Source organism: Protopterus annectens, chromosome 13.part0 (genome assembly GCF_019279795.1).
Source record: "Protopterus annectens isolate FY-2018-M chromosome 13.part0, PAN1.0, whole genome shotgun sequence".
In the NCBI taxonomy this organism is placed as follows: domain Eukaryota; kingdom Metazoa; phylum Chordata; order Ceratodontiformes; family Protopteridae; genus Protopterus; species Protopterus annectens.
In genome coordinates this window covers 1,067,317,546-1,067,331,479 of record NC_056747.1, presented here as the reverse complement: position 1 = coordinate 1,067,331,479, position 13,934 = coordinate 1,067,317,546, and positions in this window count along the sequence as shown.

Here is a 13,934-nt window from a genome sequence, read left to right as displayed (position 1 = left end):
ATGCTAAACCTAGACTCCTTCCCTCGTTTAAAACATAAGAGAATCCAAGATATCTACCCATTCCTTAATAGCACAATTCATGAATTAAGAAGTAATCTAAACTTACCTAAAGTATATATAATAATTTTAAGACAAATCAAAGAGGTATGTTCCAGTTACCTCCAAAACCTCACCATACTCGAAAGTGACATTGAAAACTGTACCCTACTTTGGAATACTATGTTAATGTCAAGGAAAGCAATAACGAACTTATACAAAATGATAGGGGAAATCAAATTCCAGAAAGACCTTCTCTTCTCTAATTACTAACGAACTCATACAAATTGATAGGGGAAATCAAATTCCAGAAAGACCTTCTCTTCTCTAATTACTAACGAACTCATACAAAATGATAGCGGAAATCAAATTCCAGAAAGACTTTCTCTCCTCTAATTACTAACAAACTCATACAAAATGATAGGGGAAATCAAATTCCAGAAAGACCTTCTCTTCTCTAATTACTAACAAACTCATACAAAATGATAGCGGAAATCAAATTCCAGAAAGACCTTCTCTTCTCTAATTACTAACGAACTCATACAAAATGATAGGGGAAATCAAATTCCAGAAAGACCTTCTCTTCTCTAATTACTAACGAACTCATACAAAATGATAGCGGAAATCAAATTCCAGAAAGACCTTCTCTCCTCTAATTACTGGAGAAAATTAAAACCTGATATGGATGACCAGCAAATAGAAAAAGCAATCAACTTAACATTGAAAACTATTCCACTTAAAAAACTCTCTTACACGCAACTCATGATTAATAATAATGCTTATTTCACCCAGCAATTCTTCACAAATTCAATGCAACTAAGTCCCCATACTGTCCACACTGTAAAGACCAGATTGCAGACCTAATACATATATTCTGGAGTTGTAAATGCATTTTAAAGCTTTGGAATTTCCTTAAGTTACAACTGCAAAGAATGGGGTATCAAGCATCAGCACTAACATGGGAATTTACTCTTTTACACATCCTCCCGGCCAACATCTCAGGAAAACAAGCTAACCCCCTTATAACGATTTTCTTATTAATGAAGCTATATATAGCTCGCAAATGGTTAGATCCTGTAAGTATTTCTTGGGAGGAATTCATGAAATCTGCTATTAAACATCTACTAGCACATAAAATAGTATTGGACAAAAGAAACAAAAATATAAAAGCCCGAGCAATCTGGGAACAGTCCTATAACATCTTATTAGCATACAGCACCAGGTACACCATATCTTATGAACTGGAAGTATTCCCACGAGTACACAGCCTAACTATGGATGAAGTATCATTTTTGTATGTGCTGTTTTTAGACTAATGACATTAATTGGGAAAGCATCTTTGTATATATTGTAATTAGGTGTGTTGTATGACCTTAATGTTTCTACTTTATCCACAATGTATAACATGCAAATATGGTCATTTTGTAAATATGGAATGGTTATGGTTTTTACAAATGTAAAACAAAAATAAAAATTATTGAAAAAAAAATGTAAATGGTGAATGCTGGCTGATAAGTTGTCCTTTAAAACAACTTATCAAATACAGAGATCTCTAAACTGTCTTTCATGCTTTTATACCAGCTTTTACATCCTCCTTTCATAAGTGTAATGATTAGAATTACATTGTTGTAAGACATGAATGGGCTGTAAGGAAAAGCACCCAGGAAAAACAGAGAGAATTTTCTAGCATGCCAGTCATTAGAAAACTCTCCAGCATCACTCCCTTGAGCTTTGTAGCTATATTTGTTTTTATTTTTTTATTTTGCTTATAAATGTGTTTGTTTTTTGCTTAATGCACGTAATACATTTTCAGTACTTTCTTTTTTTTCCAATAATTTTTATTTATTTTTTTCATCAATACACAATAGCAAAGTACAACAAGAAGAGGTATCACATATTCACAATAAGACAGTTGTTATGCATTGAGGTTAATACAAAAAGAGATAAAATGAACTAACAATAATATTTACACTATATACATAGATGCTTTCAATATTCAGAAAAAAAAACCTGAGAAAAAAGGGTGTTACAATTCAGTAAGAGTTGTTGTGGGTTGCTGTTGTGTCTTTCGGCTTTTCCCAGTTAGGGGTCGCCACAATGGAACTCCGGTCCGCTAATGATTGGCAGTTGATTTTTACATGCTGAGTTGCCAGCCCTGACGCACAACCTTCAACGAAGGTATGCCCATTCACGCATGTCTCCACGCAGAAGACGTTCTAGCTGAGAATTGAACCGAACAGCGTCTTACTGTGAGGCGACAACGCAGAAATCTAAATTAGAGAAGGGAAAGAAGAGAAATGAAAACTTAGATGGATCATGGGTATTAATTAATTTAGGACCTCTTGATTGTAGTTAAGTCTGTTTATTTGCGGTAAGTTAAGCAAGAATAATATTAAAGACTTGTTTCCATAACTTCCTAATCATATTGTTTTTATTCTACTTGTCGATTAAAATTTTTTTGGCTAATAAGTGTTTAGTCGCCATTATTCTAAAACTCTCCCAAGAGACGTTAATTGCGTTAAGCCAATTGGTTGCTATATAAAGTTTCATTAAAAGGAAAATGTTGATCAGTGTAACTGCTTGTGCTTTAGGAATATTGTTTGGTAAGATATGTAAGAGAGTAAATTCCCAGGTGAGAGTAGATGTCTGATAGCCCATTTTTTGTAGTTGAAGTTTAAGGGAATTCCAAAATTTAAATACACACTTACAGCTCCAGAATAGATGTAATATATCAGCTGTTTGGTCTTTACAGTGAGAACAGAATGGGGATTTCTTAGGGTCGAATTTATGTAGAATGGCAGGAGTGAAATATGCATTATTATAAATCATAAGTTGTGTGAATGCTAGTTTTTTAAGAGGTATAGATTTAATTGTTAGGTTAATTGCTTGGTTCAGTTGTTGGTTATCAATGGAGGAATTAATCTTTCTCCAGTAGTCTGAAACAAGTATATCTTTGTGGAATTTGATGTCTTTTATTAATTTATATGTATTAATGATGAATTTCTTAGATGAGAGGATGGTTTTCCAGAGTAAATTACAGGTTATTATATCATTGTTGGTTATACTGTAGTTTTGGTGATAACTAGTACATAGTTCTTTAATTTGCTTTAAAATTACACTTTCAGTACTTTCTGAATGGAGCTGTGATGTTTGATTTGCATTTTACCCAACAGAATTGTAAAGAACAGCACAAAATGCAGAAAAGTGGCAATTTATTTACCTGCCTGTTGCTTATTTAAGAAAATGTTACTTTTAAAGACCAGAAGAGATGTTTGATTTGCTTTTTCAAGTTAATTTTATTTTTCCTTTTCACATGCAATGTTTGATTAATGTGTACGAGCAGCAGATATGTTAATAATGGGTGATACATTCTGTTGCCCAAAGAAATTCCATTAACTGAGATCTGCACAAACACATCTCAAATGCTTCTTAGAATGGTCACAAAACATGTAACAACACAGTTCCATGCTGAAATATAGCTCTATTGTGTTTGTGAAATATCAAAGCTATAATCTTCAGACTGCAGTTATTTCTGCCGTTATCTTCTCATCTTCCTCCTGCATTCCATCCTCACTAACAGCTGACACCCATTCCTTCTACATTTTAGCAATAACTGACAAGAGTGTGTGCGATATTGAAGATTTACCCATGCTTGGTGTGATTTGATTACGAAGGTGAAGCCTGAGTGAATAAATAAAGATAACCATAGGTAAATCTCCACTATACCCACACCCATGAGTCGGTTATTGCTATTATACAATATTACTTAAGAAAGAAATTATTTGCTTTTCTTAAATAATGTCTTTGTTTAATGGCACCATGGTGTTCTACTGTGTTGTTTCAGCATTCTTCTGCTTTGCTGATGTACTGCACATGCATGTGGGACTTACATTCCCATGCTTACGCAGTACATCAGTACTTTGGAAAGCAAGCAACAGAGAAAGGAAGATCTCTGTTGCTTTATTTATTTTTTTTTTGGGAAAAAAAAAAAGTGAAATCCAGACAGTTTAGAGGTATGAGGAGACAGGGCAAAAATACAAGAAAAATCAGGTATGTTTCTTTAGTTTTACATAACATACCTGATTTTCCTTGTATTTTCTCTGCCCTCCATATGTACCTTTTGACCTCTTAGCTGAAGAAAACTGCAATGCCTTAAATAAGGGGGACAATGATCCCTATTGTAAATGTTGCTCTTATAAACTTAGAAAGCTGCTAGAGTAACAGAATTTATGCTATCAGGCATTGAGTTCCATAGCATAGCATATATTAATAAAAGAAGGTCAGCTTGGACTTCAGTGGCCGGAGTTTTTTCTATTGGTATATGCTTGATTTTACAATGGGCACTCTGGTTGGGTTGACTAATCTGCATGCACATTTTTGTATACTAATGAGCTACCATTGTATAATTATTCAAATCACTGTGGTCTTACATTGTTGGTTCATTATGAGGAACTTCAGTAAGAAATCTCTGCTTTGTGCATTCTGTTTAGATGAATAGGAGGAAGTGCTAATTAATGAAACAATGGTCTGTATATTGTTTTATTTAATTGACAGAAGACACTGTACCTCTGACATGCCACTAATCTACCTCAAAATATGTCTCTGGTCATTCTAAAATGTAATATATAGCCAATAAATAATGATAGGGCCATGACCCTGTGGCATAGAAGGACAAAACTCTAACTACAACCAGAAAATGTATGTTCAATTACAAGCAGGGACACTGTAAGAACTTGGCAAAGTAAGATGGGATATCTTTGTTCGACCAAATTGGTGACCCCATCAAGAATGTGGATGTGTCACCCAGCAAGATCACACTGTATAGTGGTGCACCTGTCAGGTCAAGGACTAGCATGTGTGGTAACATGCACATTTCTAATGGAAGCAGTACCTTGGGAACCTACACAAAGCCACTAAATACAGGGAGTTAGAATCATATAGCAAAAACCTCTTTTCTTCTCACAGATACCAGTGCCATTCCTGGTACAGGTGTCTCTTGCAGCAAGGTACAAAATAGGCAATGGGACTTTAGTAAAAGAGAATGAATGGGCCACATGAACAGCCAGGAAGGATGGATAGATGTTCAGGGAGGGAAAAGGAAAAAATATAATGACTGTGCAGCACATTTTTCCCTTCAAGAATGTATGTTATTTCAGATCTTTCTATTAATGAGTAGCAGCTGACTTCAAAGCAAGGTGGGACCATGGTGATTATTGGGTAATGAGGGTATTTATTTCACTGTGTGCAATCTATAGATGTAATTGCTGGAAACAAGTTGAAATATATTACTGTGGGCAATGCAATGTTGGCTAATGTTCTTTTTTCTACAAGTGTGTTTTTGGAAATAAACAATTGCATTACATAGGGATGCATTTCTTATACTTTTGTGACAAAATCTTTCCTCTGCCCCGTGCCATAGTCGTTACTGGGAGATGGGAAGGGAGAGTTGCTGCTTTCATGTGTTACTGCTGGAATATATTCAAATAAATTAATGCAAGCAGTGCATTTTGCAATGTCAGTCAATGGCATAGCTTGTCCTCCTTGCAGCTACAGCAACTGGAATAAGGGAGCTGATGCTTTTATCTATGATAGGTGAATTCAGTCATGTATGACCACTTATTTAACAACATAATTGTGCTCAAGGGTGAACTCATTCTTGTATATCTCTGCAACATTCAAGTTAGTTCCACCTACTCATGTGCTCCCTATAGCCCTACTTTGCTTTGACATTACCTACTCCTGATATCTGTATGCCTTTAGCAGTCTGATATATATCTCAGTTTATTTTGTGATACCATTTAAACTACTTCAACAAGTATATGGGTTATTTTCAGTGCCTGGGTGATTATTTTATTTTTATTGATAACATATTACACTCACAATTTTCCATTTCAGTTTCTGATGTAAATAAATACACTTTATTATTGCTTTTATTCTTGTATGTCAAACTGAGTTCATAGTTTGATTTGGAAGAATTGATAAAACAAATCAAGTAGTTTCTGACCTGTATTTAATCTAGGCATTCTTATCACTTGAACAGTTTTTGAATGCTAATATAGACTTTCTTATAACTTGGAGAGATTTTGAAGGCTAATGATTATCTCTTTTTCTGTTATATATTTTAGTACATTTTATAATTCCACCAAGGGGATTTAGTTGAATCTCCATAAATTTGATCTGCTGGTATGTGTTACTGAGTGCAACTATTGTAATTTAATTATTTTCTTTCTTTCTAATTTATTTACTGGCTAAAGAACTGCTCCTTATACAATTTTTATCCAGAGCCTAGGTCCAAAATGTGCATAGAATTACATGTTTATGCATAATGCTTTGTTTGGACTCATCAATTATAAAAATGACTTATTTGGCTCACTGATGATATTATCCTAATAAGTTTTATAAGGATGTCATTTATTTCTGATCATTTACATTAGTAAACCCTTGCAAGGTTTATTCATTTATGTTTGAGTTTAATGTAACCTTACAGTTAAAGATGTTGGCATCATGATGTGTTTTAAATACAGAGAATATAACTATTGGAGGGGTGCAGAAGCATTTTTAGGTATTTGCCAGCCAATGGTGCAGACATAAGGCATCCATCGGTGCTACTGACAATCTGAGTTTGACAGTGCGATCAGGTCACTGATAGTACCAAGACTAAGACAGTGACATGAAATTTAAGACTAAAACTCTGCACAATTCTCCAAATAGTTGAATAAAAGAGCATAAAAATAATATTTGAAATCCAACAAGCTCTTTAATGTTAAAATAAATGAATGTTGCCTAATGGCTACCAATATCCTGCCTGCTGTTCCTAATTAGGTCCTCATTTTATGCCTCTTAAGAACTAAACCATAATGCTGACTTTCCCTGGAGCTGGGGGTCCAGCCCAGCAAAGTGATACCTTCAGGACTGCTAGAGATGAGCTACTGGGATACCAAAGGAAGGTGTGTGGGGGGAGGGGTGTACAGGGATAAGCCATGACACTATAGCTGTGCTAGGTGGGGAATAAGGAATTAAAAATGGAATGTCTTAGCTTTTTTTTAGCATGGTATCTACTATATTATCATCCCAGAATCATTTGATGTGCCTACCTGTCAACTTGACAAAAATCTTGATGGTGAATCCTCACTAGGGACCACATCAGATAATGAAATGAAAACAAGTCAACTATCATGTGGCTGTACAGGCACTGAAGATATAAAGTCACCTGTGATGCATACCATATCAGTCACTGCCAAAAGGTGCAGTATACAGCACTACAGGAGGACCTGCTTGTGTTCATTTATATGTCAGCAACTGGCCTTCCAGTATGTCACAAACTCACAATATGCATGTAATTTCTGGATTGTGAGGTGTAAATGCTAATAAAGTATGAAGTAGCAGGTTATATGTAATGCTTACATGTTACAAGGCATATTGATGTACAACAGCATGTTAGGAATACAGAGATGGTGGCATATTCTGTGGGGCTATAAAGGATAAATGCTGTCTCAGATGTTGGCCTTTCTTCCTAAATATCAGTTCCTTTTAGCAAAGCAGTGCCTCTCTATGAACACAGGCGATATTTTGCTTGCACTATATGACAGTCAGGAGCTGTTTCAGGGAAGAGGTGGGACTGTAGAGAAAATCCAAAACATGGCATTTCCACTCCTTATCTTAATTTTATATCTGTGGGAGGCTGTAATCCATTATTAGGTCCGAGATGTTGCAACACTTGACAATGAACAGGCGTGCTCCTGTCTGTAGGTGGTCCCGATTCTTCATGCAGTTCCACTCATGGAATTTTGCATCTCCTATTTACCTCTTGTGTCAGTGTACTGACATTAACAAAGTCTAGTCTCAGCTCATGATGGAGACAGAATACCAGAACACAAGATAATGCTTTCACCTTTGCCTCCAGATAATTGACCAAGCTGCAAGAAGCTTCTTTTTGTTGCCATGGAAAGGATTTTAAGGCAGTATTTCAAATTCTGAGAATATCTTCCAAATCTGCACCATCAGTGGTGTTGTTCTTTAGTTTGCCTTCACCATCATCTAGTCATGAAGTATGTAGATCTGAGTAGCAGAGATCTTTCCTGTTTACACCAGTTGTCATCAACAGAAGGGCATATCCATTTTATAGATGACCCACATATTATTCTATAATGTGCTCCCTCTTCAGTGGGTTGTGCTCCAGTGTCACATGATGCATGGTGACCTGCTGCTAGGTTAGTACCTCTTGGGAAATTTTTAATCTCGACACCCATCTTTTATGCACTGCCTGTCATTGGCAAATATAGCTAAACATAATATAACAACATTCGCCTGTTATAGATTATTATTTTTATTTATTTGTTTCACTAAGAAGTTTTAGTTAAAAAATGGAAAGGTGTATATTGAATAAATGTGCTTAACCATAAAAGCACTATCTGATGCACCCTCACCTTTACCATGCAGACACCTTTCACTGTTTTAACTTTATGAACCCATATTCATGCAAACACCTACACTCCTACCAAATATTTCCTTATCTATCCCTTATAAAATGGAGTAACTTATTAAAAATATTTGTAGGTTGGTTTTTATCGTATAAGAATCCAAACTTTAGAAGTCCAAGAGGTATCCAATAAAACAGATGTTGAGAAACAAAAAACCTTTATATAACAGCAAAGCTTTCGGGTTACAAGCCCTTTCTCAGTACTAAAACAGGTTTCATTTACACACACAATTTAAATAGGAGCCAAACTAATCACATGACCTGCAGCCAAAGTCATATGACAAAAAATGTAAAACATTTCAAAACATTACAAAAACACAAATTATGTGCATATATAAAAATATATATACAAAGTAAAAATAATCTACATAATAATTATTATTACTTAGTTTAATTTAGTGTGCTGTATTTTAACTAAAATAGGTTTTAAAGTAATAGTGGAATTCAGCCCTGGTACATGATCGGCTGCCAATCTTATTATCCACTCATATTCTTTAATTTCTAATAAATTATTAATATCACCCCCTCTACAGGATATAGATACACTATTAATAACCCTAAATTTGAATTTATGTTCAATATTAAAAGCATTTATGTGTTTATACAAGGCATTCTTTTCATTAGCTCTTCTTATCTCAGATTTGTGCTCAATAATACATTCTTTTAACTTTTTAGTGGTTTTTCCCACATAGAAGGAAGGGCACAAAACACAGGTTGCCAAATAAACCACATTATTACTAACACAGGTAGCCGCTACATTAAATTTATAATTCCTATGTGTTACAGGATGAAGGAATGTGTTGTTGTCATTGATATCAATAATATCAACGCAACAGCTACAGTTCATACATCTTAGTGTACCTGGTTTGGAAAAAGGTTGCTGAATTTTTTTCCCCCTAAAATCTTTATAACATAATCTATTTTTTAATGTCTTCATATTTTTATAGGAAAAGTATGGTCTATGGCCTAAGAGAGTCTTAATTTCTTCAGAGGCCATTAAAACAACCCAATTCTTAAATATAATTTGCTTAACTTGATCTATCATATTACTAAAAGATGTTACATATCTAACTGTTCGATTCTTTTTTGTTTTTAATATTTCGATCTACTGTCTCTTGTGGTAATAAAAATAAGGGTTTAAGGCTTGTTTGCCTTTTCGCTATGGTTGTTGCTTTAGCTTCTTGCAACCTGTCCATATCATAACCACTATTCACAAATTCCATTAGTGTTTCATCTAACTGCAGTAAAAAACTATTATCGTCAGTATTTAATTTACTGACTCTACCTAATTGGGATGTAACAATACTTTTAAAAATATGAGGGGCATGCATACTAGTGTTATGTATATATCTCCGTGCTTGAACTTTCTTCTTATGCACAGTAATAAAAATACTTCCATCCCTTATGCCTACTTGTAAATCTAAAAAAACTAAAGAAGTACTAAAATAATCCATTTTGAACTTTAAAAAATCTGTACTATTATTTAAAAACTGTACAAACTTATTTAATTCTTCTACAGTACCTTTCCAAATTAAAAAACAGTCATCAACAGAACGTTGATAAAAGTAACCCTTCTCATTAAACGGATTAATGTCACTAAGAATGTACTCCTTTTCCCATTGAAATAGGACAAGGTTTGCATAGGTGTTAGCTACTGGAGTGCCCATCGCTACCCCTTTGCATTGTAAATAAAAATGCTTATTAAACAAAAAAATATTATTATTCAGAACTGTATCCAATAGGCAACATATATTTTCTACCTGTCTTGCTGATAATATAGACAAACCACATACAAATTCACGTATAGATTGAACCCCATATGTATTCGGTATAACCGTGAATAAAGATGTGACATCTAAAGTCACAAACAAAAATCCTTCATCACTTATATCGCTAATATTTAAGCCATTATACCAATGCTTTAGCTTAAAAATAAAATCAGCCGTATCCTTTAACACAGTATTACAACGTGTCAAAAAAAGGTTGCAATTGTTTCTCCAAGTATATTGAAATAGGCTCTGTAAGCCATCCATTACCAGAAACAATTGGCCTCGTTGGAGGATTTTTTAGTGACTTATGGATTTTTGGTATACCATACAATTGTGGTATAGTGGGACAAGGAACAGTAAAAAAATGGAACACATCTAAATCAAGTAGATCGAAATATTAAAAGCAAAAAAGAATCGAATAGAGTTAGATATGTAACATCTTTTAGTAATATGATAGATCAAGTTAAGCAAATTATATTTAAGAATTGGGTTGTTTTAATGGCCTCTGAAGAAATTAAGACTCTCTTAGGCCATAGACCATACTTTTCCTATAAAAATATGAATTCATTAAAAAATAGATTATGTTATAAAGATTTTAGGGGGAAAAATTCAGCAACCTTTTTCCAAACCAGGTACATTAAGATATATGAACTGTAGCTGTTGCATTGATATTATTGATATTAATGACAACAACACATTCCTTCATCCTGTAACACATAGGAATTATAAATTTAATGTAGCGGCTACCTGTGTTAGTAATAATGTGGTTTATTTGGCAACCTGTGGTTTGTGCCCTTCCTTCTATGTGGGAAAAACCACTAGAAAGTTAAAAGAACGTATTATTGAGCACAAATCTGAGATAAGAAGAGCTAACGAAAAGAATGCCTTGTATAAACACATAAATGCTTTTAATATTGAACATAAATTCAAATTTAGGGCTATTGATAGTGTATCTATATCCTGTAGAGGGGGTGATATTAATAACTTATTAGAAATTAAAGAATATGAGTGGATAATAAGATTGGCAGCCGATCATGCACCAGGGCTGAATTCCACTATTACTTTAAAACCTATTTTAGTTAAAATACAGTGCACTAAATTAAACTAAGTAATAATAATTATTATGTAGATTATTTTTACTTTTTATTTTTACTTTGTATATATTTTTTATATATGCACATAATATGTGTTTTTGTAATGTTTTTGAAATGTTTTACATTTTTTGTCATATGACTTTGGCTGCAGGTCATGTGATTAGTTTGGCTCCTATTTAAATTGTGTGTGTAAATGAAACCTGTTTTAGTATTGAGAAAGGGCTTGTAACCCGAAAGCTTTGCTGTTATATAAAGGTTTTTTGTTTCTCAACATCTGTTTTATTGTTTTTTATAGTATAACAGTGACAAATCTATACCCTTATTTATCAGGTATCACAAGGCAATAAAAGTTATTTTCCATCTTTGTTCAGGGGTGCTTGTTAAAATGTTAAGACTATTTGTTTTTTTGTGTCTGTTCATAATTTACTACTTAGCTATTTTTTATCCATCTATCCAAAACCTCTTTTCCCCATTTTTGCACATGGGGCCAGGTGTGACTTTAATGGTGATTATCCTCTAGAGCTGATATTCACACCTGCAGGTGGCTAGCCCTGCCATGCTTGTTCTTCCACACCACAAATGCACACGCACACATTCACACCTATGGCCAGTCCTTATAATGCATGTCTTTGGAAAGTGGTAGGAAACCGGAGTACCTGGAGAACCCCCAGATAAACACAAGGAGGACATGCAGACTCCACACAGAAGGCATGCCAAATGAGAATCAAACAGAAGAACCCCTTGTTAAGCAGCTATGCTGCAGGCTGTGCAGCCTGACTAGTTCTTTGTCCTTGCAGTGATTTATAATTATTTGTTAATGACTAAGCCAAATTCAGTCATACTTTTCATCTTCTGCTTCTTCTATCACTGTCTGTATCATCAGTGTACAGAAATGCAAAGCAGCCTTCTGAATCTAGTACTGGATTTAAATCTGTTTGTAACTAAATGTATTCAGAGGTCAGCACCAAGTGTATTTTAAAACCGAGATCATTAAAATATGCTGTTTATTCCATTATGATGACAGTAATATTATTAATGCATTTATTTAATTGAGAATTCAAGTATGTATTTTTTTAAGCGTGAATTTTATGAATCTTGGGGGTATAAATGTATATTTTACTTGGGATTTGTAGTGGATGTCCTGGGATGTATAGTAGAAGTCTATTTTTATGTGTTTTGCATATTGTGATTTTTAATTAATGCGCATGAATTGCTTGGTTGATACTAAACATGCGACTTCCACTTTAAATTCTTAATAAGCTTGTCTGTGGTAATTGTTTACTCTGATATAATCTCTAAGTTTATAAAGTCTTGTATCTTCCATACAGAGTATTTGGTTTGGTTTTATATGAGATATTTTTGGTCACTTGCCTTGGGGTCAGCATTGTTTGTGGATTATTTATGTTAATACTGATGCTTGCTGACTTCACTGTGTTATTAGTTCTGTTTTACATTTTGGCTGGAGAATAAAGCTTACTGCACTGGCGTATGATTTTAAAGGGCAATCCAATGCTATAGTGATACACAAAGTGTATGAATCATTAATTTTATTAATACCCAAATAAATATAGATAGAACAGATGAAATACCTGGCGTATCTAAAGACAAAATATGTTGAGATATGTGTCTCAAATGAATGTCCTGGCATTGATTTAATAACTCTACTATTACCTCATACATTTGATCACAAAAGAGGCATTTTGTTTAAAACATAATATGTTGTTATTCTAGATATGTGAGTGAGACTGTGATCCTTAGCTTTCAACACAGTTACTGACCCTCTCCATGACATTGTCTAAACCCTCTGATTCTGTGCCATCCACTCATATTACATTTCCCATAGTGATCCCCTAAAGCCTTACCTCCAGTTACCTGTGCCTGCAGCTGCTCTTGTACTGAAATACAAAAATGACCTGTAATTATGTGCTGGTCAACAATACATATACAGGCAGGACTGTTTCTGGTAATGACTGCAAGGTTCAACACTGTTCCAACATAAACATGTCTGGCAGTGAGAGTAGACAGTTGATCTATAGTGTAAGTTTGATTCCTACAGCTTCAATTTGCCTACTGGTGTGACTATGAGCACCTAACCAGACAACACCCTGGGGCAATTGGGAAAAGGAAACTGTACTAGGCTCTTCAATGGTGTTGTGGAGTACATGTCTAGAAACTAACTATGTGTTTGGCTACCCTAAAACGCTGTCATGTAGGGAATCTGATAGACCATGCTGCTAACATTTACAATAAACATACAGTATATCTGCTGTCTTTTCAGTACTTTTTACTCTTTTGAACACCCTTTCCCCTGATAGTCATGGTGTATATAGTCAAATTAGAGTGAATAGTGACCTTATACTCTTTTCTAAGTGTGGTTGGTTGTTTTACCAAGGGCATTGTTTTCTATATTCATATTAATTTTGTGCTTTTCTTTATAGAAAGCGTTAGCCTTCTCTCCCCATTAATTTAGCTTGGGTATATGTCATTTCACATATCTGTTGAATAATTCATACAAGCAATAGCCTATTTTATAAATTATGGTCATTTTTAGCTATT